General features: G+C 38.0%; 1 long non-coding RNA gene across 3 annotated transcripts; it reads right to left on the bottom strand.

The window, feature by feature from the left end:
- Positions 1-365: 365 nt before the first annotated feature.
- On the bottom strand, positions 366-22,417 carry LOC139792136 (uncharacterized). 3 transcript variants are annotated; one of them, XR_011724157.1, is made up of 6 exons: positions 22,169-22,417; positions 18,414-18,479; positions 6,756-6,814; positions 3,354-3,405; positions 640-720; positions 366-378 (listed from the first exon to the last, which is right to left on the bottom strand). It is a non-coding gene; the product is annotated as an uncharacterized lncRNA (long non-coding RNA). The 3 variants fall into 3 exon arrangements; XR_011724158.1 differs by lacking the exons at positions 18,414-18,479; positions 22,169-22,417 and adding exons at positions 11,622-11,841; positions 14,153-15,945; XR_011724156.1 differs by lacking the exon at positions 18,414-18,479.
- Between the last annotated feature and the right edge of the window lie 68 nt (positions 22,418-22,485).

Here is a 22,485-nt window from a genome sequence, read left to right as displayed (position 1 = left end):
TTGGTAAGTGACAGGATGTAATCAGAGGTACAGATAACAACTTACATTTTTATTTGATTATGGTCACATTCAGAAACCTCATAGTAGAACGAGTTTTTAAATAGTTTGAATAACTAATAGAAAATTATTATAGATTTGAAACTGCTAATCATTCTTACGAAGGAGAAAAGAGCATTTTTAAAAGGAAATCCTTCAAAATGTGTTAAAATATTAAAGACTTTTACATGTTTTTTCTGCTTAAAGGATTCAAAAATTGGCAAGTGAGCAGGAGGACTTATGAGAGTAATTCTTTGGAAAGATGGGATGACTTAGGTAAATTTTTTTTCTGTGTCATACCCAGGACACTTGGCACTTTTTTCTCAGTGTCTTCTTCTGTTACTAAAAGGAACTACGAAGAATAGGAACAGAGCTATAGGCATACACTTTTGGAAAACTTTAGTATTGACTCAGGATTACGGATAATTTAAAAAATTGTACTAAAATGGAAAAAATAGCTCATCTGTAAATAGTATATTCAAAATACATACAATGTTTTGCAGATTTAAGGCTAATTGCATTCGTATTTTGATCTATGACAGTGAAAAACTGTCTTTCTGTTCACCATCTGGGTACATAGTAACTAGATAGAAAAATAGTTACAGTTTTTCTTCAGAAACTTTGTTGGATATAAGCTGGGACTGTCAACAACATGAGCAAGTGACAGCAGCTCCTTGGCTTGCCCTGAGTTGTAACAAAGCCAGTTGCTTCTGTGTTACTGCTCAGCATTGCTCCTAAATTTGTACTACTCAAAGGACAGAAAACCAAAAATATTGTTTATAATCAGTGACATGAAATGGTATATGGATAGAATCATTAAGGATGATAAAAGGGGAACATTAAATGAAGCGACATTCCCCCCCTAATATTTATTTCAGGATTTTACTATTGATTAACTTTTGAGTATTTTGCTAGTGATTATTTTTTGTAATTTTTATCTAACATTGCTACATTTTTCAGGTTTTAAACTACTAGATAATGTAATTTTATATCACTATCATTTTTATTTATTGTAATGCAGTAAAATATGCAGAATTGTATGATACAGAATATAATATATTTATGTAAAATTTTTCATGAAAATGCTTTAAAAACTTTTAAAATTTAGATAAGATATTTTGAGAGTACAAATGCTTTATTCCAATCATATGTCGTAGGAATTATGTTTTCATATTCAATCTTATTTATGAATTATTTCTTTCACTCAATGAATATTCTTCTTTCTCTTGAGCACCACAGACTCTGTGAGTGGTTTTACTCTCTTTCTTGTCCATCTTTCATTTCCACATGTGTATGCATTCAGACTATCAATAAGAAGCCCTCAATGAGCAAAGAATTTAAGTTCTCACCTAGACTACTCCTTCCTTGTTGTTTCCCAGTAAAGAAGAATTCCACTTGCAATATTTTTTTCCACATTACTGTTCTGAGTTGCCTAATACTGATTTGTTTGATAATACACAAAGATAAGGCCACAAAAAGTTGCACGCTAAATAATATTAGGTATTGCAGGTTAGTCAAAGTATCTTCACATTTCATGGTTGTTTTGGGGAACTTAAGGAACCCACTTCACAGATATGCTCTAGAGGTTTGGCAACAGTGTGCTTGGTTTTAGAAGAAGGAGGAGAGGGAAGAGTGATGCCAAATCTCACTCAACAGCCTTTGCAAATGTTTGACCTCAAGGCACTAATTTGTTTTGAACTCAGAAAATCCCCTCAGTTGAAGCATTTCTAGATAAACATCGGAACTAACGTTGGAATAATAATAAAAAACAACAAAAACATGCCTGAAAAATCATTACTTATTTTAAAGACACATATAGTTTTTCCAGAATCAGCAAAATCTTTCAAATCTCTAGATTTTTTTTTGTACACATTAAGGATGTGTCAAAACTGACTACTTAACCTTTGCTAAGGTCCCACTGGGATTTCTAGAGCTACCACAACTCAGTTTGTGACTTAAAATGTTCTATGTGCCTCAGCTACCATTTGAAATCCAGAAGTCCGAACTGTTTTCATGTTACAGATCACTTCAGAAACAGACTATGAAGCCAAACAAATCCTCGTTATACCACCACGATGCCTTCAAGTACTTTTGGAAAATATATAAATCAGACTATGATTTTTAGCCGTAGCTAGGATTCTTTGCTGGCACACCCTTATGCCAAAATATATTTTCCTTGAAAGAGCAGAGTCTCTGCCCTAACAGGGCAATAAATAAATACTAAAATGCAACAATAAAATTTTAAAATATTTTACTTATAATTTCCCACAGAGCTTTGGTTCCATCTTCAGGCTAAAGAAATTTTCTTAAAATGTGATAAGAATTATAAACTATTTTCTTCTGAAGTTGCTTATTCAAATTTATTTAATAAGCAATTCACTTTTTAAGCTTTTTTTTGCTTAACCTTCACAAACTGACTTGAAAGACCTACCCTGAAACATTATAGAGTTTTTTTGTTTTGTTTTGTTTTGTAAATTTAAAAAAATACAGTCCTACAGTACTTACTCAGACTCACTGAAACTGAAAACCCAGTCAGTACTGCAGGATTGGCCCCCTATTAAAAAAGCCCAAGACACATGGTGCTGAGATTAACAAAACAAAGTAAAGCAGCTATGACTTGGCACAAAGTTTGACAAGCTGCAGAAAAGCAAATGTTTAAATAACTGAAGTGGTACTGATTTTCTATTCACAACCTTTTCTCTTCTAAACAGTATCATATTCTTTTCCAGCACATTTAGATTGCAAGTCAAGCTGTGTTTTATTTTTTATTATAATAAACCCAGTCAGTTTACTGTAACAAAGACATACTAGTGGTGATCAGTGTGAAAGCCAGTACGAAATCAGGCTAGGAGAAAAAAAAAAAGTCAAATGGTAAAATAAAGGACCAGCCGTCTGGAAAGTTCCTGGATCATGTAAAAAGAAAATAAAAGGCAGTGTTCTTATGAGACTAATGCAGAATACAAAAATATTTTAAGACAAAACTCTGTATCGTTGCCTATGACATTTGCAAACAGCAGCAGCAAATCTTTTCAAATAATGTTGCATTTATTATATATTTTCCAAGTCTTCCTAAAAAAAAAGATTAGTGCTTTAAAAAAAAATATTTCTCGTAGCATTGTTTATATCTGTTCCTCTCAAAATACAGTAAGAACTAAATAAAAACTAAATTTTGCTATAGTTTTTCATATGCCAAACAACTTCCCTAATTATGAAGGTTTTTTTCAACCTCTAGAATATTAAAATGGTTTTGAATATTTTATTACATTTGCAATAAATGATGGCTTAAAAAAAAAACAAACAAAACATAAGTATCTTACCAGGTCTTTAATTTTCAAATTCTGCCCTCATTTGTTCTTGAATTTGAATTAGCTGCAATATAAACATGTGAGAATCAATGCTGGATTTCATATCACAAGTAGGCATAATTCTCTAACAACCCTTTCTAAGTCTTCCTGATCAGTCTCCCTGATCAAGAGACTACATAAGGACATATATAGCAACATTTTCACTTACAGTTAAGTACTTTTATAAAGGGTTTAAGAGTGTCACAAGAGTCACACACTTTAAGTTCTTTTGGCATAAGCGAAGTAGAGTGTGATGCCACAGGAGGTAGGAAGACAATGAAAACCTTAGGAAAAGAGATTTCAGTGATTTAAAGTCTCAAAACAATGGGTATTTGTGGAAACCTGTCCCAAACAGCAGTGGCAGGCTGGAATCATGGGAGCAAGCCCACTGCACTGCTGTATCTTTGTACCAAGATCAGCAGATGTCTGTGTCATCTGCAGGGAGTTCTAACGTACCCAAATTAAACCTCTAATTTCACTGAAGATAAAAGATTGTGCCTAAAGAGCAGTTTAAGCAGAAATCCTAAAGAATTCCTCAGAAGCTGCAGAGTCAACATCCCTTAAACAGTTACATTTCATGGCAAACCTTCCCAGCCTTCCTGGGTTTCAGCTGTGTGGGACTTCTGTCAGAGCCAGTCACTTGAGTCTTGCAAGTTAAACATCTACATTTCTCAGTGTCACCAGGAGCAGAGTTTTTTACTTACCCTATTTGCATTTCGGACATATTTAAAACCAGACAACGCTGAGTACAAGACTGACATTCATTTTGTTTCATAAAAATGGAGAAATGCTCCCCTTCAGCATAATAATCTAGAAGCCCGAATGCTCAGCCACAAATCAGGGCAGCCGACATTGTATGCTGCTGGGAGTTTTATGGGGCTTGATTACAATATCCCAAGTCATAGAAAAGTAGCTTAACTACCCCTCTATGATGAGAATAAGCCACCAGCTCTGTTCAAGCTGTGCCATTGGACACAAAGAATATGAAATTCATGAGACTAGATACAGAATACTCATGCACGAGCTTGACAACATACCAAAGCTGTGACTGCATGAGAAACGGTCAACTTTGTGTTTTGATTTGCTAGGTTATTTATGCATTTACATTAGACTATGAATTACAAGAAAAAAATAAACAGAACTCCCTCCCACCCCTAAAACCCAAGCAAAAATACTCAGCAAAAAATCAGAAGGAAGAATAAACCTATAGAAAAGTCCCTTCCTCTCTGTAAAGTATCTTAATGGGTAGCCTATACATTACAGCTCCTCTGTGCTTGCTCTCCCTGTATGTAGCTTCAGAGAGAACATTTTCCTACCAAAACACAGCATAATCCAGCAGTTAAGTAATTGGTAGATGGAGCAATGGGTTCATCAGTGATCAAAACCCTGGGTAAATACTACAGCCCACTTGAAAAACTCAGTCCTTGCCATCTCTTATGCTGCTTTGAGAGAAATTAGGGAGGTAATTGCCCACAGCTAGGGCACAGCTTGGCTGCCCATGCACAGGAGGGAGCTCCAGACTCCAAGTACCACCTACAAGAAATCAATCAATTGCAAGTCAGTCAAGGTAAGAGACAGTGTTTTCAGCCAGTTTCATTGTCACTTATCACTGACAGGTGGCTGCTTTCAGTTTAATTTTTAAGTGTTAACTTTTCCTTAAACAGTATATATTTGATACTGGTGCCTGTATCAATTTTGTGCACTCTGTTTCTGGAGTACAATGTCTGACTGCTGGGCACTCCAGCAGCGTGTGCCTTCATGTCTAGCTCCTTTTTGAAGATCAAAGCTTTTTAAGCAAAGAAGAATTTATGCACATTCTGGCTATTGAGAGAACATCTTTTAATGGGATATGCAAAGGAGGGCCCAGGGGGCTGTGTGGAAATCGGAAACTTCAAGCAATGTAGTTAATATTTTAGAGTTGTAGGTGTTTTTTGGATATGGAAGTGTAATTAATTAACAGAGTCATAAGAGGAAGAGAAGGACTGCTACAAAGGTTTCTCACAGCACTTCAGTTTCACAATTCAGCTCACTAGACAGACTGGGCAGCAACTGGGATGGGCCACCTGTATGGTAGCTGTACTGGGGCCAGCTTGGGAGGAAGGGGTGATCCTCATTTACACACACGTAGTGCATCCAGTTCATGTAAAAGGCACATAGAAAAGAGTTCTGATGCTGCTGCTTAGATCCATAGACTGAGGTATGACCAATGGGAAGATGTAAGACAACATCCTCCATTGTATGAAGATGCTGGGAAGGAAAGGAAAACACAAACTAAATTTAAGGAAAAATTTCCTGTGAATAAAAGGATGAAAAAAACTCTACTATTAAAAATATTCTTTGGACTTTGCAACTGAACTAAGAAGAAACATGCAGCATAGGAACTGGTGACTGGCATTTCTGTCTAACATAATGAGACTTCAAATCTAAGCATAATTCCTGAACGCTGTCACACCTGAAAAAAAAGAGGAAAAGCTAACAGAAGAAGCAATCCTGCTTTGACAGACCAGTGCATTAGGCAGACCAATTAATTTTCTGCTTCTGATTTTGGACTTCGTCTGCAGAATCCTAATGGACTTTCAATTTGTGTGACATTTTACTAATCATGGAATAAGCACATAAAAATATCACTATTTCCTGGTTATCTACAAAGTATTTTCAAGATATTTTGTAGAAGGAATGCTTGTTATAGGAAGAAGTTCTGTGTCTTTTTCCTACTTTTCATAATGGGAATGATACACTGCAGAAAAAAGTAATTGGACAACTGCCATGAGACAGGGAGCCCACTGGAAAGGTATCTAGATGATATATGGGGAAAACACAGAGCTGTCAGTCTCTGAGATCCCTTAGTAGTCAATAAACAATGATGGTGGAAAGTAGGTTTTTTTTATTTGGTTTTATACCTTTTTCAGCTACTGTTTTGCTCAGATGGCACAGAACAAGCATGTCACATATCCTAACAGCTCTGTCCAGTCGTAGTGGAATATTTTAACAAGTCATAGGTTACAAAAATAGGCATTTTCTTACTTGAAGTTACTTGCTAGTTGCATACAGAAATCTTTCCTTGCCTTCAAAAGCTCGCTGAGCTTGGCTTTTCATTAAAGTATTCAATCATTATACTGCAGTTTATCAAGGTTCAGTATTTTCATTGTGCTTTATGAACATTATGAAATACAATAGGATGAGAAAATAAAAATTACAACATTCATGAAAGGAATACTAATTTACTATTACTCTACCAGGAGTTACAGTACCATAAACCACAAAGTAACATAATTAATTAATAATTCAGCTTTCTATTATTATTTGGACTGCCAACAGTCCAAGCTCATTACTGTTTTGCCAAGAATGTATCTTACAAAACCAAAAATTACATACCTTGTGAACAGCTTGCTCATCTCTTTCCAGTTTTGACCACGTTCTTTGAACTTGCTTATCTGAAAACAAGGGGAGAAAGAGAAAGCCCATGAAATTACGTGCCTACATGGATGTATTCAAAATGTTTGCTTCAGGTCAGTCTCTAAACCCAGAGGAATGCAGTGGGGATGCGAGTCCTCGCAGAGCTGTGACCTTCACCACCGCCCTTGACATTCACAGCCTTCTCCCTGCTGTTCAGCCGGCTGGTCAGAGGGAGATGAAGAAGTAAGTTCAAGAGCCAAGTGTGACTGAGTGCCCACAGCTTTTCATTAATACTGATTCTGGACATCCTTGCTGTTAGTCACAGCCAATACAAAGTGTTTTAGCAGGTGTTTCTTTATTGCTCATACAAAACTACCAAAAGATAAGAAGCACCATTGAATTAGATGATAAACTAGAATCAGGAATATTTAAAAAAAAAATTTATCTTGCTACTACTAAATGTGATACTGGCTCTAAACTATACAGACATAAGAAAGTTGAATAACCAAATTCTACTCTGTTGCTATAGTTTCTACTTCTGCATGGAATATTTCACTCTGGCAATCTACAAGAAGTAACCTGCAGATAAAGACTGTATGTTGCATTTATCAGAAAACAAAACCCACCTCCTTTTAAGAACTGTAACAAAGCACAGGTACCAAAAGCAGTGATGGATTATTTGAGAGAATCTGATTATGTCAGAAATTTCCACAGAAACGCAAAACTAATTATATGAAGAACTGCACATTCAAATATTTCACAGAAGCTTCAGAACTAGAGAAAGAGTAGATTTTAATGAAGTTGCCATAAGATAAAATATTGTGGACCACATTTTAAATATACAACTATTGATACTACTCTATTTCAGTAAATTTACAGCATGTATCTGTTTCAAAATATGAACTCGAGCCACACTGCTAGGCAATATTAGAAGTCTCAAAAGCCACAGCAGAGATTCCTTTGTCATAAATTAAAAATATGTAAATATATGCATTAAAATTAGAATAAATATGTATGAATGTCTCTCCAAATACATACAAAATTAGCATTCAATACCAGAATAAGACAACAGTCCAGAAATAAGTCACCATCCTTCTGAAGCATGTGAACAATCAATTCTGTCTTTAGTAACATCTCTTACATGCTGCCTTTAAAGTAATCATCTTGCTCTAACATCAGTTTAAAGTTTTACCTAACAAACATTTTTCTGCTTCAGAGCATCTCAGAGCATTTTTGAGGCGAGAAACCTCATTGTGCAGTTTAAAAATCTTCTTTGAAATCCTCATTCTCTTTTTCATGCGTTTTTTTTTCATGGTCATCATCTTCAAAGACAACCTGATACACTGCGATGCCTTGAATTTATAAGCAAGGAATCAGAGATTTAAATATGCTGCACTGGTGCAATATTATACAACACAGTATCATATAATTTCTGAATTCTATTACAGAGTCATAACATGAATAGAAAAAAGTGGAGCCTCTAAATAGGTCCCTGCTGGAAGAAAGGCTGCAGTACATTATATACAAAGCCCATAACACATGGGGACATTTTATTGACAGGAATAATGCATATCATACTGTTTGTGTGCCCTCATCATTCAGGTCAATTTATTATGGAGGCTGTGTCCAGGAAGGCAGCTGGGGCCTATCCACCCACACTTCCCCCCGTGTTTCTGTCCGTAACTAGGCAGGCAGGAGAGACTGCGGACAGGCAGCACCAGGGGGTTGCAAAGTGCATGGCTAAGGAGGGGGGCTTGTTGCCTTTGTGCCATTTCTCAGTGACAGTGCTGCCAGTGTCATGAGGAGCACATCACATGTCAAAGCGGTGAAGTTTTCAGGCTGGGAGCCGCATGGAGTCCATCAGGCCTTCTGATATCAACACAGTTGGTTTTCCACTTGGTGTCGGAGCCACCCAGAGGCAATTCATATTCTGAACATTAACATGGCTTTGCATGCCTGTCACACATAGACCGTGCAGGGGTTTAATGCTATTGAAGACTTCGGTTTAAATCTCTATGCAAACAGTGATTACCTTGTAAGAAGGTTCCAGGATAACATGCAACAAAAGACTTTAAAGTTATAGTTTTAGTAAAGCAAACTCATTTACATTTTTATTATGCATGCCCTTTGTTTAAATCTTGCCACGTCCATTATGGAAAAGACTTCTTATGCAACTGAAGCTTATTGGGACAGCTACTCTTTTTTTCTTGTTGGTTTCAAAGCTATTGAAAACATTTGAATATATTGTCTTATGGCTGTCTAGATTTTACTGCCACATATTTCTTTTAAAATTATAGAAAACCTTTCAGAGCTGGCACAGATCTTCATAGTAATACCAGAATATTAACTAACTCCTGAAACTGTTTAAAATATTAACACAAAAGAGAAGACTCAGACAGCAGTTGCTTTGCTTACTGAGGAAAATTTAAGGTATTATTTGCTTTGGTTGGTAAAAGTATGAGCTCTTTTTTTAAGAACTGCTTAAAATTAAAAATGTTAAAGACCTTAGAAAAATAAAACTCCAAGGTTTGCAAATGCATAAACTTAAACAATAATCTAATGATGGGTAAAATTTAGTCCATAACTATTTGTTTTTCCTAAAAAAGACATTCTTGATCTCCGGATTACCAGAACAAAGCATACATAAAGTACATAAAGTTTTGGCCGCAAAGTTTTCACTAATTTTATCAGAACTCATGTAAATAAGATGCCAAGTGCTTTGGAAAGTAATTAGTTTGTGGTTCCCCTCCTTTTACTGAAGAAACAGTGGCAGTTTACATAAAGACTAAGTAGGATTACCAAAAATGTAACTTTTAAGAATGTATATTTTAAAATTAAATTCTAATTAAATGCTTCAGTATTTTCAGTATGTCATTTTAAACACTGCTGTTTATGCAGCAACAGATTTAAAACTAATTCTCTGTGGTAATTATTAGAGTGAATTTTTTTATTGAAAACTTTGACCAAACCCTGTGGACAGAAGCACACACTGCAGGGAAAGCAGCAGCCTTAAGGAAACAGCACATGCAATATTTAAGCAATTAGCTAACACTCGGCTCTGGCTGTGGTCAGCTCTAAACTCCTGCAAAACAAACCGATTTTCAAAAGACCTTTTAAGTAACTGTTACAGCTCTTAATAGGCTTAAGTATTTGTTCCTTTCCGCTGGCTGTATATGAGCATCAGCAGCTGATGCTCCAAAGGGAACCTTTGCATAAAATAGACAAAAATATTTCAATTAATCCTGTGACTAAGTTTTACAGGGTATCTTAAATATAAGTGTGACCATCGCTTTTTACTATTTTAAGGAAAGGTCACGAAAACCACCCAAGACTTTCTTCAGAACCGTGTACTCTGCAGATTGCTCAGACATCCCTTAGCTCTAGCCCCACCACCTGCTAAACCCAAGAAGTGCAAGTAATTAACTATTCGGTCTCCTGCTGCAATGAGGACACTCATTAGCAAAATGAACAAAGGGACAATTTTCTGTAGCTACAGTCATCTGTTACACTTTGAGTGGCAGGTTTTGTAGCAATGTTCTCTCTACCATCTGCCCACAGCGGTAGCGTTTGGCTTGCTTAAACTAGGGAACTTTTAAGTTGTAAGAAAGAGGGGCTAGAGGTTGGAAGGCAATTATAACACGCCCTATATACAGGAAGCTCCAGTATTCCTCACCTTTTCTGTTCTATTGCTTTCACTCTAACAACTAAGTAAAAAAAGAGCATGTTTTAGTCACAACAAATTTTATTATATATTTACTAAAGTTATGTGTTGTAGACTCTTGCGATTTCTTTTCCAATAATACCAGGCAGATGTGCTGCATAATTTTGGAATATAACAAATCTAAACTCAATCCACCTACCTATCCTCATGGTATTCTAGTCAAACAGGTAAAGATGAGAGAATAAAGCTAGTTATTGTGCACTTGAGAAACACGCATTTCTCTCTGGGATTCAACATACCCTCAAAATAATCAATTGTCCTTTTGAATAACAGTTGTGATTTTTGTATGTATTGCAAAGAAATAAGATGCAAAATACTGATGCTCTCCTATGGCACCAAAGAAGAAAACATTTGAGCATTTCTGGTTAAAATTATAAACTGAAGCTGTTACTGTTGATGATTTATTGGCAATTTGCCTTGAAAACAAATGCATTCTCAAAAAAATTCATCCTCCAAATTATGATGTACCTTTCCTTTAAAGTCTGCATTATGTAAACCACAAGAGGGTGCAATTGTACCACCTGTCATGAAAAACACTCATTTACAAATATACCAGTTCTGAAATGCAAAGAAAAGGATAATTTCAAATTTTATTTATATTTATTGTTATTATCCATAATATCCATTATTGGTTACATTTGGATGTTTATAATTTAATTCTGTCACAGTTTATATCTATACATTTCAAAGAAACATCTTAATCTAGTCACTGAATAATTATTTCAGCCCCTTAAAAAACAATTGTAAACGATGAGTCTGTTTTCAGTTGCCAGGTACTGGTGCCACTTATAGTTCTTTCCTTGATACAGTGTCAATTTTATGCTACTTACATTAATTACCACATTTTTTCCCTTTTCCCACATTTGTTACATGTTGCTCGCATTTCTACAGTTTGCTAATGTCACCTTGCATGGAACTAAACTAGGACTTTAGTAAAAGCTGTCCTCTTCCTTGATTATGAGACTATGGGATTTTGGTAACACAGTACCCTACACACTTTTGTCACTGTGTTCAGATTTTAAGCACCAGTCAGTTTTCCTCACCAATGTAAATCAAGCTTTTGGAATACTGCATGTGTGTGCACACAAACCCACTTGCATACAAAAATGTGTCCGTGTACTTACAGCATAAGTTCTTGGCCTTCACCTTGGCCTCACCATGAGTACTGTGTGCTGTTCTGGGCCCTCAATTTAAGAAGGATGTGAAGATACACAAGTGCATCCAGAGAAGGGCAGCAAAGCTGGTGAAGGAAGGACTGTCCTGTGAGAAGTGGCTGAGGACTCTGGGCTGTCCAGTTTGGACAAAAGGATGCTGGGGGGTGACCGCATTGATCCCTGCAGCTTCCTGAAGAGGGGAAGTGGAGAGGGATGTGCTGAGCCCACCTTCCTGGGATCCAGTAATAAGACTCTTGGGAATGGTTCAAAGATGCATCAGGGGAGGTTTAGACCGGACAATAGGAAGCATTTCTTTACCAAGAGGGGGTTTTGGACACTAGAACGGGGCTCATAAAGAGGTGGTTGATGCCCCAAGCCTGTCAGTGTGTAAGAGGCACTGGGACAATGTCATTAACAACGTGCTCTAACTTTCAGTCAGCCTTGAATTGGCCAGATGATCATTGTGAGTCCCTTTCAACTGAAAATTATTCTAGTCTTATTCTTATCATATCCTATCCATTCCTTGGAAAATTAATACCAGAAATAAATCAGGAAGTTGGAAATAGCATTTGTTTACAGAATCAGAGAATTATCAGGGTTGGAAGGGACCTCATCTAGTCCAACTCTTGCACTAAAGCAGGATCACCTAGGTCACGTTACACAGGACTGTATACAGGTGGGTTTTGAATATCTCCAGAGAACAGGACTCCACAACATCCCTGGGCATCCTGTGCCAGTGCCTTGTCACACTCAGAGTAGAAAAGTTTTTTCTTATGTTTAAATGGAACTTCCCTATGTTCCAGCTTGTGCCCATTGCCCTCGTCCTACCCCTGGGTACTACTGAGAAGAATCTGGCTCCATCTTCCTTGCACCCACCCTTTAGATACTTGTAGTCACTAACAAGATGTCCCCTCAGCCTTCTCCAGCATCAAGAGTTCCATATGAGAAATGCTCAAACACCAATCAATTTTGTTGCCCTCCCCTGGACTCTCTCCAGTAGTTCCCTGTCTCTCTTTAACTGGGGAGCCCAGAACTGGATGTAGTATTCAGATATGGTTCTACCAGATTTCAGTAACAGTCTTTACAACTTATTTCTTGATGTAAAGATGACTCTGCCCATTTCCCCTCCACCTTGCCTAAATGCTATGATTAGTATATAGTCAGCTACTGTTTTGCTTCTCACCACATCCTCTGCCATTTCAAAATAACATAATTAGTTTGTAAAATAAAAATTTGGAATACTCTTTACCTTCTTAGTTTATATTGTGACAATCTGCAAATATGATTTTTTTTTTAAAGGCAGAACTCAATGTTTTAGCTAAAATGGATTCATAAGTATCAGTGTACTCTATCTGGCTCCAGAATGATGGCTTACTGACAGCCTGGGTGTATTTACAGTGAATTTCATAGCCATTACTGTGGGCACACACATACCATTTGATTAAGAGGCAGAGTCCTAAATCTGCACCAAAGTCCTTGATGATGCACTGAAGAATTCTGCATGACAGCACTAAAACTACTACTATTTAAACTTGTACCACTAAAAGCTTCAAGATGGTTTTAGTACTGCTGCCAGACTATTTTGAAACCTATTAGCAATGAAAGGTTTAACATCTAAATTCCAGTGGAAATTACCAACTTTTCTTTATAAGCTGCTTCTGTTCCAGCTAGGTTTTCTGAAAGTACTTCTGCCAAATCCAAACGTGGGAAGGTGATTTGGTAACCCTAGAATTCCACAGCCCACTGTGATAATGACAACCCTTGGTCACATCCAGCAGAAACTTGAGCCATAAAGTGTGCAATGACATCTTCTGAGTATATTCACATGGGAGCCTGGATTGCAGCACCCACTACAGAGAATATTTAAATATATGTATTTTCATGAAGTAAAACAGCCTGACTGGGGCTTATTGAAATGAAGCAAAAGAGAAGCAAGCCCTATCACTGCTGACTGCTGCAGCTAACAGCAAGAAGGAATTACATCCATTGCTTCCATACAGAGGAATGATGGATCTGGATTAATGATCCAGCTCTAGAACAGGTTGCATAGCTATGAGTTCCAGCTGGGCAGAGATGCTGAGTTGCCTCAGGGGGTACATCCCAGACCCCATATCCTCCTTTAGAGGACATACTGTCGACCTTAGGCTGCCAGCACAGTCAGATGGCATTTTCAGATCTCATTAGTACTATACACCTCAATGATGCATAGAGAACAGAGATGCAACATCAATCCTGTGCAAGCCTTAGTTAGAACCTCTTGAGGGCCTGAGACTGCTTTTTATGAGCCTAAAGCATATGAGAAGTTTTGAAAAAGGTTATAGATTTCTCACATTTCAGTGAACTAAAGATGAGGTTAGTAATTTGGATAGAATGACATGTTTATGTTACAGAAGGGATACAAACATGATGTATGGACATATGAGGCTGAATTATGTTTCCCATTTGAGTGCTAGAGACTGAGTAAGTAGGACAGTGCTCAGCCATTAGGGCCAGCTACTTACACCTGCATCTGGGGGGGAGGAAAAGACTGAGAACCAAAAGGGGCTTCTCATAGTCAATGAACGGTTCTATCCAAGTGGCTGTCTTATTGTGTGAACTTCTGTTGAACACTCAAAATGCTGATTTAAAAGATTAACAACACAGTCCTGAAGAAAATGAAGACATTATTTTAGAAGTTATTTAGAAACTGTGGGAACAGGGAGAAATGTGAAGCTGTAATGTAGGGACTTCTGTAACTAGCAGTAGAAGAGAGCTGGACTTTTCTGTAACTGAGCTGTTCATGCATGAGTTAAGAATATCACGAAGAGCAATATTTTATACAACTTTTATAAAGCTTTTTGATACTTCTTGTTAGTTTCAACAAAACTATTATATAGACTATTTTTCCTTTTATTTATTTATTTTTAAAAATAGATTTAAAAAGTAAGTACAACTGCCAACTCTTGGTCAGCCTATCAGCGATAAACATTTGTGTGACATTAATAGAGTACTATAAATTGTTTTACTCAAAATACTTAAAACAGCACAGGATAGTTCCAAATAGCACTCTAGTACCTTCCCAGCCTAATGTCTCCTATAAAAATAATGGCACTAGAAATACACTTTTTAAAATATGCTTAAAGATTTCCACATTTGGATAATAAGTTGATGACCTTTTACAAAAATGTACCATTTTTACCCTTGATTTTTCTTGCTATATCTGCAGTTTTCTCTCCAGATCTCCAATTACACGCTTTCTTGCATAGCTTGTTCCAAAAAAGCTTCAAAAGTTTTTCTGGTGAACATTCCGTGTCTTCTCTTACATATCACACAACTCTTTGAAAGTTACAGAATACTTTTTGTAATTTGAACACATCATAATGCATATTTTACATACAAGAGTCCTGTTCTAGTATCAAGAATAAAATGTTACTCTATCTGGCATTTAAAATACTTAAACAAAAAGTATGTTATATCTAATACATAATCTATAATACTAGAGAATTCAATCATACCACAAAGAAAAAGGAAATCTGGGAAAAAATGCCTACCCTGTGTATTTTAAAACTTTCAAAGAATGCATTTCCAACATGTAAGATATAAAATAAGAAGAAAATACAGCATAAGTATAGAATAACAAAATAAACTATTAAAATGTTAACTTCGTACTACTGAAATTTACTTTTGCATCTTCTTGATTGAACGAAGTATTTAAATTGCATTAAGGGATAAAAAAGAGCACCTATAATGGATTATTGTTTGTTTACTTATGTAGTAAAAAAATTTAAAATAATTTAAAGAGAAACAACATGTGAAGCCTCTCTATAAGGTGGTTTCCTTCACTGCTAAAGCCTTATATCTCACATCTGAACACTCACTTTAAGCTATGCAACACTTTTGAAATGCAATACCACTTTCTGTCACTTGCTCAGTGTTTTCAGCATTCTGATTTCCTCTCACATCTTTTAAAATTCCTTAGTCTAAAAGTTCCTCGTATCTTTTCTGTGAACTTTTCTTCTTTGCTTCACATTTCACTGTCCTATTCTCTGAAACATCCATATGATTAATGCTGCTTTGAACTCATTCACAAGTGCACCTGTTCTCCTTTCTCTTCACATGGCTAGGAGGTCATTCATTCTGTAAAAACACATTCTTCTCTGTTTCCAGGAATCTCTATGATTTTCTATATACTGTGTTATACAGTAGATGCTGCTAATATTCTTTACCTACTTTACATAATGTAACTCCACTTGCTTGTGTTATGTATAAACAACAGTAGAATAACTACAGTTAAAATTTTTACCCACTACCTTTAAAAATTGTGGGTCTTTCTTTCTTTCTTTCTTTCTTTCTTTCTTTCTTTCTTTCTTTCTTTCTTTCTTTCTTTCTTTCTTTCTTTCTTTCTTTCTTTCTTTCTTTCTTTCTTTCTTTCTTTCTTTCTTTCTTTCTTTCTTTCTTTCTTTCTCTTTCTTTCTTTCTTTATTTCTTTATTTTTCTTTCTTTCTTGCTTTTGCTTCCTTCCCTTCCCCTTCCCCTTCCCCTTCCCCTTCCCCTTCCCCTTCTTCTTCCCCTTCCCCTTCCCCTTCCCCTTCCCCTTCCCCTTCCCCTTCCCCTTCCCCTTCCCCTTCCCCTTCCCCTTTCCTTTCCTTTCCTTTCCTTTCCTTTCCTTTCCTTTCCTTTCCTTTCCTTTCCTTTCCTTTCCTTTCCTTTCCTTTCCTTTCCTTTCCTTTCCTTTCCTTTCCTTTCCTTTCCTTTCCTTTCCTTTCCTTTCCTTTCCTTTCCTTTCCTTTCCTTTCCTTTCTTTCTCCTTCTTTCTCTCTTTCTCTTTCTTTCTGTTTCCCTCCCTCCTCTTCCTTTCCCTATACTGATTTTGTTTTCTCAAGAATTACAAACTTGTATGCTCCACTGAAACGTGGGGAAAGGAAGATGACGTTTCAGTTCCATACTTCCTAATTCGGATTATTTTTACCGTTTCAATTACATCCCTAAATCTTCTACCAGGGAAGTTTGTGGCACAGTCCCTAGAGGGCAGCAGAAAGCCACCTCGAGTGCCTGCAGTTGGTCAACATACTCTGTTCAGCAGCCTCCGAGTTCCGTCACCAAATTATCAAGACATTTTCATATTTTACTGAACTAAACAGCATTTCATGTGATTACTGTGTTTCTGCCTCCTAGCAGATCTAATCACAGGCTGTCAATTAAAGCAAGCTCCCTTCATTTGCTGGGATTTAAAGCATTTAAATAATTCCTTCATCTGATTTGACTGCCCTCAATAATATGGACAAGCAGGCAATGATCACATATTTGGATTTAATCCTACAGCGCTTAAGTATTTTGTGTTCAACTGTTTTTCACTAGTCAAGAAATTAAAACTTTGAAATTTTTGCTTTATTCCACTCATGTCTTCCAACACACCTTATTCATGTTGCAGTAACTATGAAGTTATGGGGAAAAAAGCCACAATACTTGTGAAAAAGATTGCATTTTTGTGTTAATTATTTTGCTTCTATTTAATACAGTTTGAATGCTTAGTCTTCATGAAAAATACTAGCACATCCAGGTATTGAAATGCAAAGCTATTCTCTGCAGTTTATGACATATTAATGCTCAGACCCTCAGTCTACTACCACATTCATGATCAAAACCAACCTCAGTATTTGCTCTGTGAAGAGCCAATGAATCACATAATGTTGGCAGCTTTGTTGAATTTGGACCTCTTTCTGCAATTCAATTTCTAACAAATTACTGAGAACTTTGATGTGCAATAAATGGTCAAAAGCAATTACAAAACCAAACCAATCACCTTTTATATATTTTTCTTTTTCACGTAAGGAAATGATAAAATGTTAACCAAGTACTTGAACTTATAAAAACCAGTAAGCTCATGGGGATTTTTTATTACTTTTTGCTGCATGAATTTTAAAAATATTTAGGTTTTACTGCTCATATTAAAAGCTTGAAACTGAGGCCTTATGCACATTTCTGCTTGTAGTGAGTGCTCACCAGCTGCAACATGATTGCCTAGGAGTGTTATTGCTGGCATGGGCAGTGATTTACTAGCCAAAGACCAGTGACCATATATTTTCAAAGAAATGCATCAGAAAAGAACTGTAAATAATTTATACACACAGGAAGTGTTCTATATTTCTTGCCTATTAAATTATTGCTATGAAATATTTTAATAGGAATAACCACACTACAAGTTAGGGGGTTTTTTTAGCTATGGTTAATATGCTGTGTACAATGTAATCTATGTTCTGTTAATTGCAAATTTGCCAACAACATCTTAGAAAGTAACTTTTAAATATATATCAGTACTTTACTTCCTTATTTTAAATACTTCCGTGGATTACTTTTTGGTTGAGTAAAATACTGTATTGATCTGCACAAAGGGTGAGTGAATGAGAACTGGCATCTAGTGAAGATTATCATGTAAGTGAGCAAGAAATTTTCTTTGCTCATTTATGTAAAAATTCAATGTCAGCCAATCATTTATGTATTAACAAAGATCTGAAGCTTGCAGTTCAAACTTCTTCTCCATATTGTGCTTGAATTATGCTTTTGCAGATGAGTAAATCTTGCTGGAAGGAGTGAACAAGCTAAAAATTAAAATATTAGTATTATTTATTTTAATATACAGAGTAAGGTAATCAAAAGGGAAGTGGAACCATTCCATTACTCTGTTCAAGATGCTGACACCACCAAAACACAAGCATCTAACTCATTTCTATGCCCCATGGCAGCCTCTTTGGTCTATGACAGTCACTTGGGCATGGGTCATACCTGTCAAGAGCTCACAGCTTCACATCCATGTTTGGGACATCTCAAGCTACCAGCAGGAGTTTCCATCTGTGGAGTAAAACACCTAAATTTAGGTATCTATATAAGAACTCCGTAAATTTCTGTTACAGGCAATGAAGCCAATGAACTGAGTTGCTCATGCACACGTGGTTCAGTGTCAGAAGAAATGAGGTAAAAAAGACATCTTATGCAGGGTGTCAGACATGACAGCAGACTGAAGGAAATCTGTCCCTTTCTGAAACCAGAAACAGAGGCCACAAACCATATCTTAAACATTGCCACTGACTACAAAAACAGATCTGCAGTGACTGTGTGGGGAGTCCAGATGCCCTGGTCAGACACAGATATGCCCATGAGACACTCAAATATAAGTTTTTTTATATGTGAACTGATTCTCACTTCAAATAACAAATTTGACTCTTAAAAAAAAGTATCAGAGAATCTTCTATAATGAAAATAAGAAACAATGTACCATAATGTTTTCTAATGAAATTTAGAATTCCATGAAGAAAACCGTAACTACTTCAGTGGAACAAAACAAAAAAAATTTGCCAAAATGAACATATTGTCATGACAGAAGGATCAGTAACATCTTTTTAATGTTTCTTGTGTAAGAACCATTCCCTTGCATCTCTCCTGATAATGGCAAAAATTTAAAACTGACATTAAGAAAACTGACTCATGAAATGGAAAATCTGAATATACAATATTAAGCATGTGTTTCAATAGCATTTCAGGCATTAAAAACATAATGATAACTGACCCTCAATAGAAATATACTTTGAATTCAGATGTACAAAATGTTCCCTGTGAAAATTAAAAACTGCCCCTCCAAATCTTCAATACTGCATATTTAAAAGATAATTGTATTCAATGTTCAATATAGGCATAGAATATTTATGCAGAAAAAATACTTGGCTTTCTCAAAAAATACCTAAATTAGAAACACTCAGGAATCTGCCAGATGGTAACTAGCCAGATTTTGCAAAGGAGACCCCCACACATGTATCAACACAGATATCAAAATGTAAGCCCACAAAGTGGTCAAAACTTGTTTCTAAATCCTAGTTCAACAGTCTGTAAAATATTTTATGATAAAAAGATTTTAAAATTCTGCACTTTAGCAAGAAGTGACAGAGTAAGTGCTTGAGGAAATGCATTGTTCTTGCCACTGGCTCAGATGAGCAAAATACTTTGAAATCTTTCAGGGATGTGAGGTAGAGTGAGATACTGTTTCTAAAAACAGTAGTAGCAAACCCACTTAATTGTAGCTCATATCTCTAGATACACCGTCTAAGAACTTAAAAAAAATTAAAATATTTCTTTTTCGTACAAAATTAATCTTTTTGGGTATAGAATTCTTTTGTATCCTGAAGCACCTGCCTTTGTAATTTCTTACACAGTAAAAGGGCAGATAGACACACTGCATTTTGATGGAACAGATCTCCCTCTGCAGGTCTCTAAAGGCACCTGTTTTCCATCACAAATTCCTAAGGCATTACTGCACCCTTCCTCCCAAGTCTAAGCATTAAATACCAGTGAGACATGGCTTAAGATGCACATATAATTGTGCAAGGTAGATAATACGATATGGATCTTTTTTTTCTGATTTGTTTTTGTATGTGTGTCCTGGCTTGGGCCAGGATAAAGTTAATTTTCTATCTTGTAATTTTGCTTTCAGCAAAGTCTCTTGTAAGTAGCTGCACTTGCTGAAATTAACAGCAAGTTTCTCAGTCAGTGTCTGCTTCTAGGACTGATAATGCTCAATGTTTATAGTTACTGGTGGAGAATGTTATGCAGAACCAAGGAGACTGCTCAGTTCTGGGGAACATCTTGCCCTCTGGAAGGAGAAAAGGAGGAGTAAAGAGGTCACACCTACAACCCTCCTTTAGGGAGAAGCAGACAAGATGAATGACCAAAATTGACCAGAGTATTCAATCCCATACATGTCATACTCAGTACAAATTTGAGGGATCATGAGGGTCAAACCCCTTTCCTTCTTCCCCTTCTTTGACTGTCCCTGTTTGCTTTGGCATCCTGGATTCTCCTGTGGTCCTGATCCATGCCAGCCTGAATCCTTGTGTTCCTGCCTCCTGCTCCTGACTGCTGCTGACCCCAGGACCCAGCCTGGACTTTCCCAGGGCTGCCCTGCAGCCTTGGTGTTGACATGGGAGTTACTGGGAGAAAGGGGGGAGGAACGTGGTATGATTTCCCTGCATATTTATATATATTTAGTAATTATTTCCTTTTTATCATTAAAACTGTAGAGTTTAGTTTCCAACCCATAAGTCTCTCCCTTTTTCTCTCTCCTTTCTTTATCAGGGAGGAGAGGGGGATTAATAGAGAGCATCTGTCATTCGGTTTAATTGCCGGGCCAGCGCTAAACTGTGACAATGGGATTTGCAGAATTCCTTTACTTTAGAAATTTATGGTGTCAGAAAATTCTTGCCCAGCTCTACCTAATTAACAGGACATCTCAACTGGGCAAATAGGTTTAAAATGTTAATAGCCATCAAATGGAGGTGTTCTGAAGAACTCTTTATTTTGTGAACGTTCAGGTAATTTCCAAGTACTCCCAGCTCAGAAAGCCAACTGTGTCCTGGGCTCCATCAAAAGAAGTGTGGTTTGGTGATTCTCCCCCTCTACTCCACTCTGGTGAGGCCCCCTAGGGGAGTTCTGTGTCCAGTTCTGGGGTTCCCAGCACAGGAAAGACACGGACCTGTTGGACCGGGTCCAGAGGAGGGCCACAAAAATCATACAAATGATGGAACACCTTTCCTATAAGAAAAGGCTGAGAGAGTTAAGGTTGTTCAGCCTGCAAATGAGAAGGCCCTGTTGACACCTTACTGCAGCTTTTCAATACTTAAAGGGGGCCTATAAGAATAGGCCAAACTTTTTAGTAGGGCCTGCAGTGGGCCTTTAGTAGGGCCAGACTTGGGATAGAGGTTTCAAATTGACAGAGGGTAGATTCAGATTAGATATAAGGAAGGTATTTTTACAGTGAGGCTGGTGAAACACTGCAACATGTTGCCCAGAGAGGTGCAAATATTCAAGGTCAGTCTGGATGGGACTCCGAGCAACCTGATCTGGTTGAAGATGTCCCTGCCTGTTGCAGGGGGGTTGGATTAGATGACCTTGAAGCTCCCTTCCAAGCCAGACTACCCCATGATTCCAGGTGAAACTCCTCGCTGGAGCAGTTGCAGCCCCAGCTGCCAGGATGCCCTGCACGATGTACATTGCTGCCAAAACGCTTGAATTACCTTTATCGCTTTATTTTATTATACAAATGGACTACTTTCAATCAAAAGTACAAGCAGATTCTTCCATAGCAAGTGTATACAAGGCATAGTCTTAACCTTCTCAGTCCCTGGAACAGCAGCAAAACACGGGGAATGTTGTTAAATAGGTAAGACAGGTACGTGGGTGACAGTTCAGTACATAAACGCTTCAGCAGCGTTACCAAGGGCAAAATTTAATCCGTGTGAGGCCTCATGCTGAGGGCACCGTGAAACGCGGTCCCGCTAGCAGGGGCGGGTGCCGCTCCAGAACGATCCGGAACCGCCCTCGGCCCCCGCCGTTGCAAAACCAGGCGGGATCTCCACAGAAAGCTACCGCGCCCGTCCAAGCCGAGGCTCAGACAACAACCCGCCGCCGGCAAGGGCTCCGTGCGGCGCGGCGGAACTCTCGGTCAGGCCCCGCCGCCCACCGCGCCTCAGCGACCCGACACCGCCTCTCACCGGCGCTCGGCCTCGGCTCCTCCAAGCAGCACGACAGCTCCGGCGTCTGCGGGACAGAGCGGAGACCGCCAGGCCGCGGACCGGCAGCCCCCACCGGCGAGAAGCCCAGGGCCGGCCGGGCCCGCTCTCCGCCGCGGCCGCCGGCGGAACCATGGCAACCGGGCCCCGCCTGCGGCGCCGGCCGGAGCGGCGAGGACCAGGACGCTGCCGCCAGCGGGGGCAGCAGCCACCGCGTGCTGCCGGGCTGGGTGGTGCCGCCTCCCCCGGCCCGGCCCGGCCCGGCCCGGCCCAGCCCGGCCCCACCGGACGGACGCGCC

This window comes from Heliangelus exortis, chromosome 2, assembly GCF_036169615.1.
Source record: "Heliangelus exortis chromosome 2, bHelExo1.hap1, whole genome shotgun sequence".
NCBI lineage: Eukaryota > Metazoa > Chordata > Aves > Apodiformes > Trochilidae > Heliangelus > Heliangelus exortis.
This window is presented reverse-complemented; position numbering and strand designations above follow the sequence as displayed.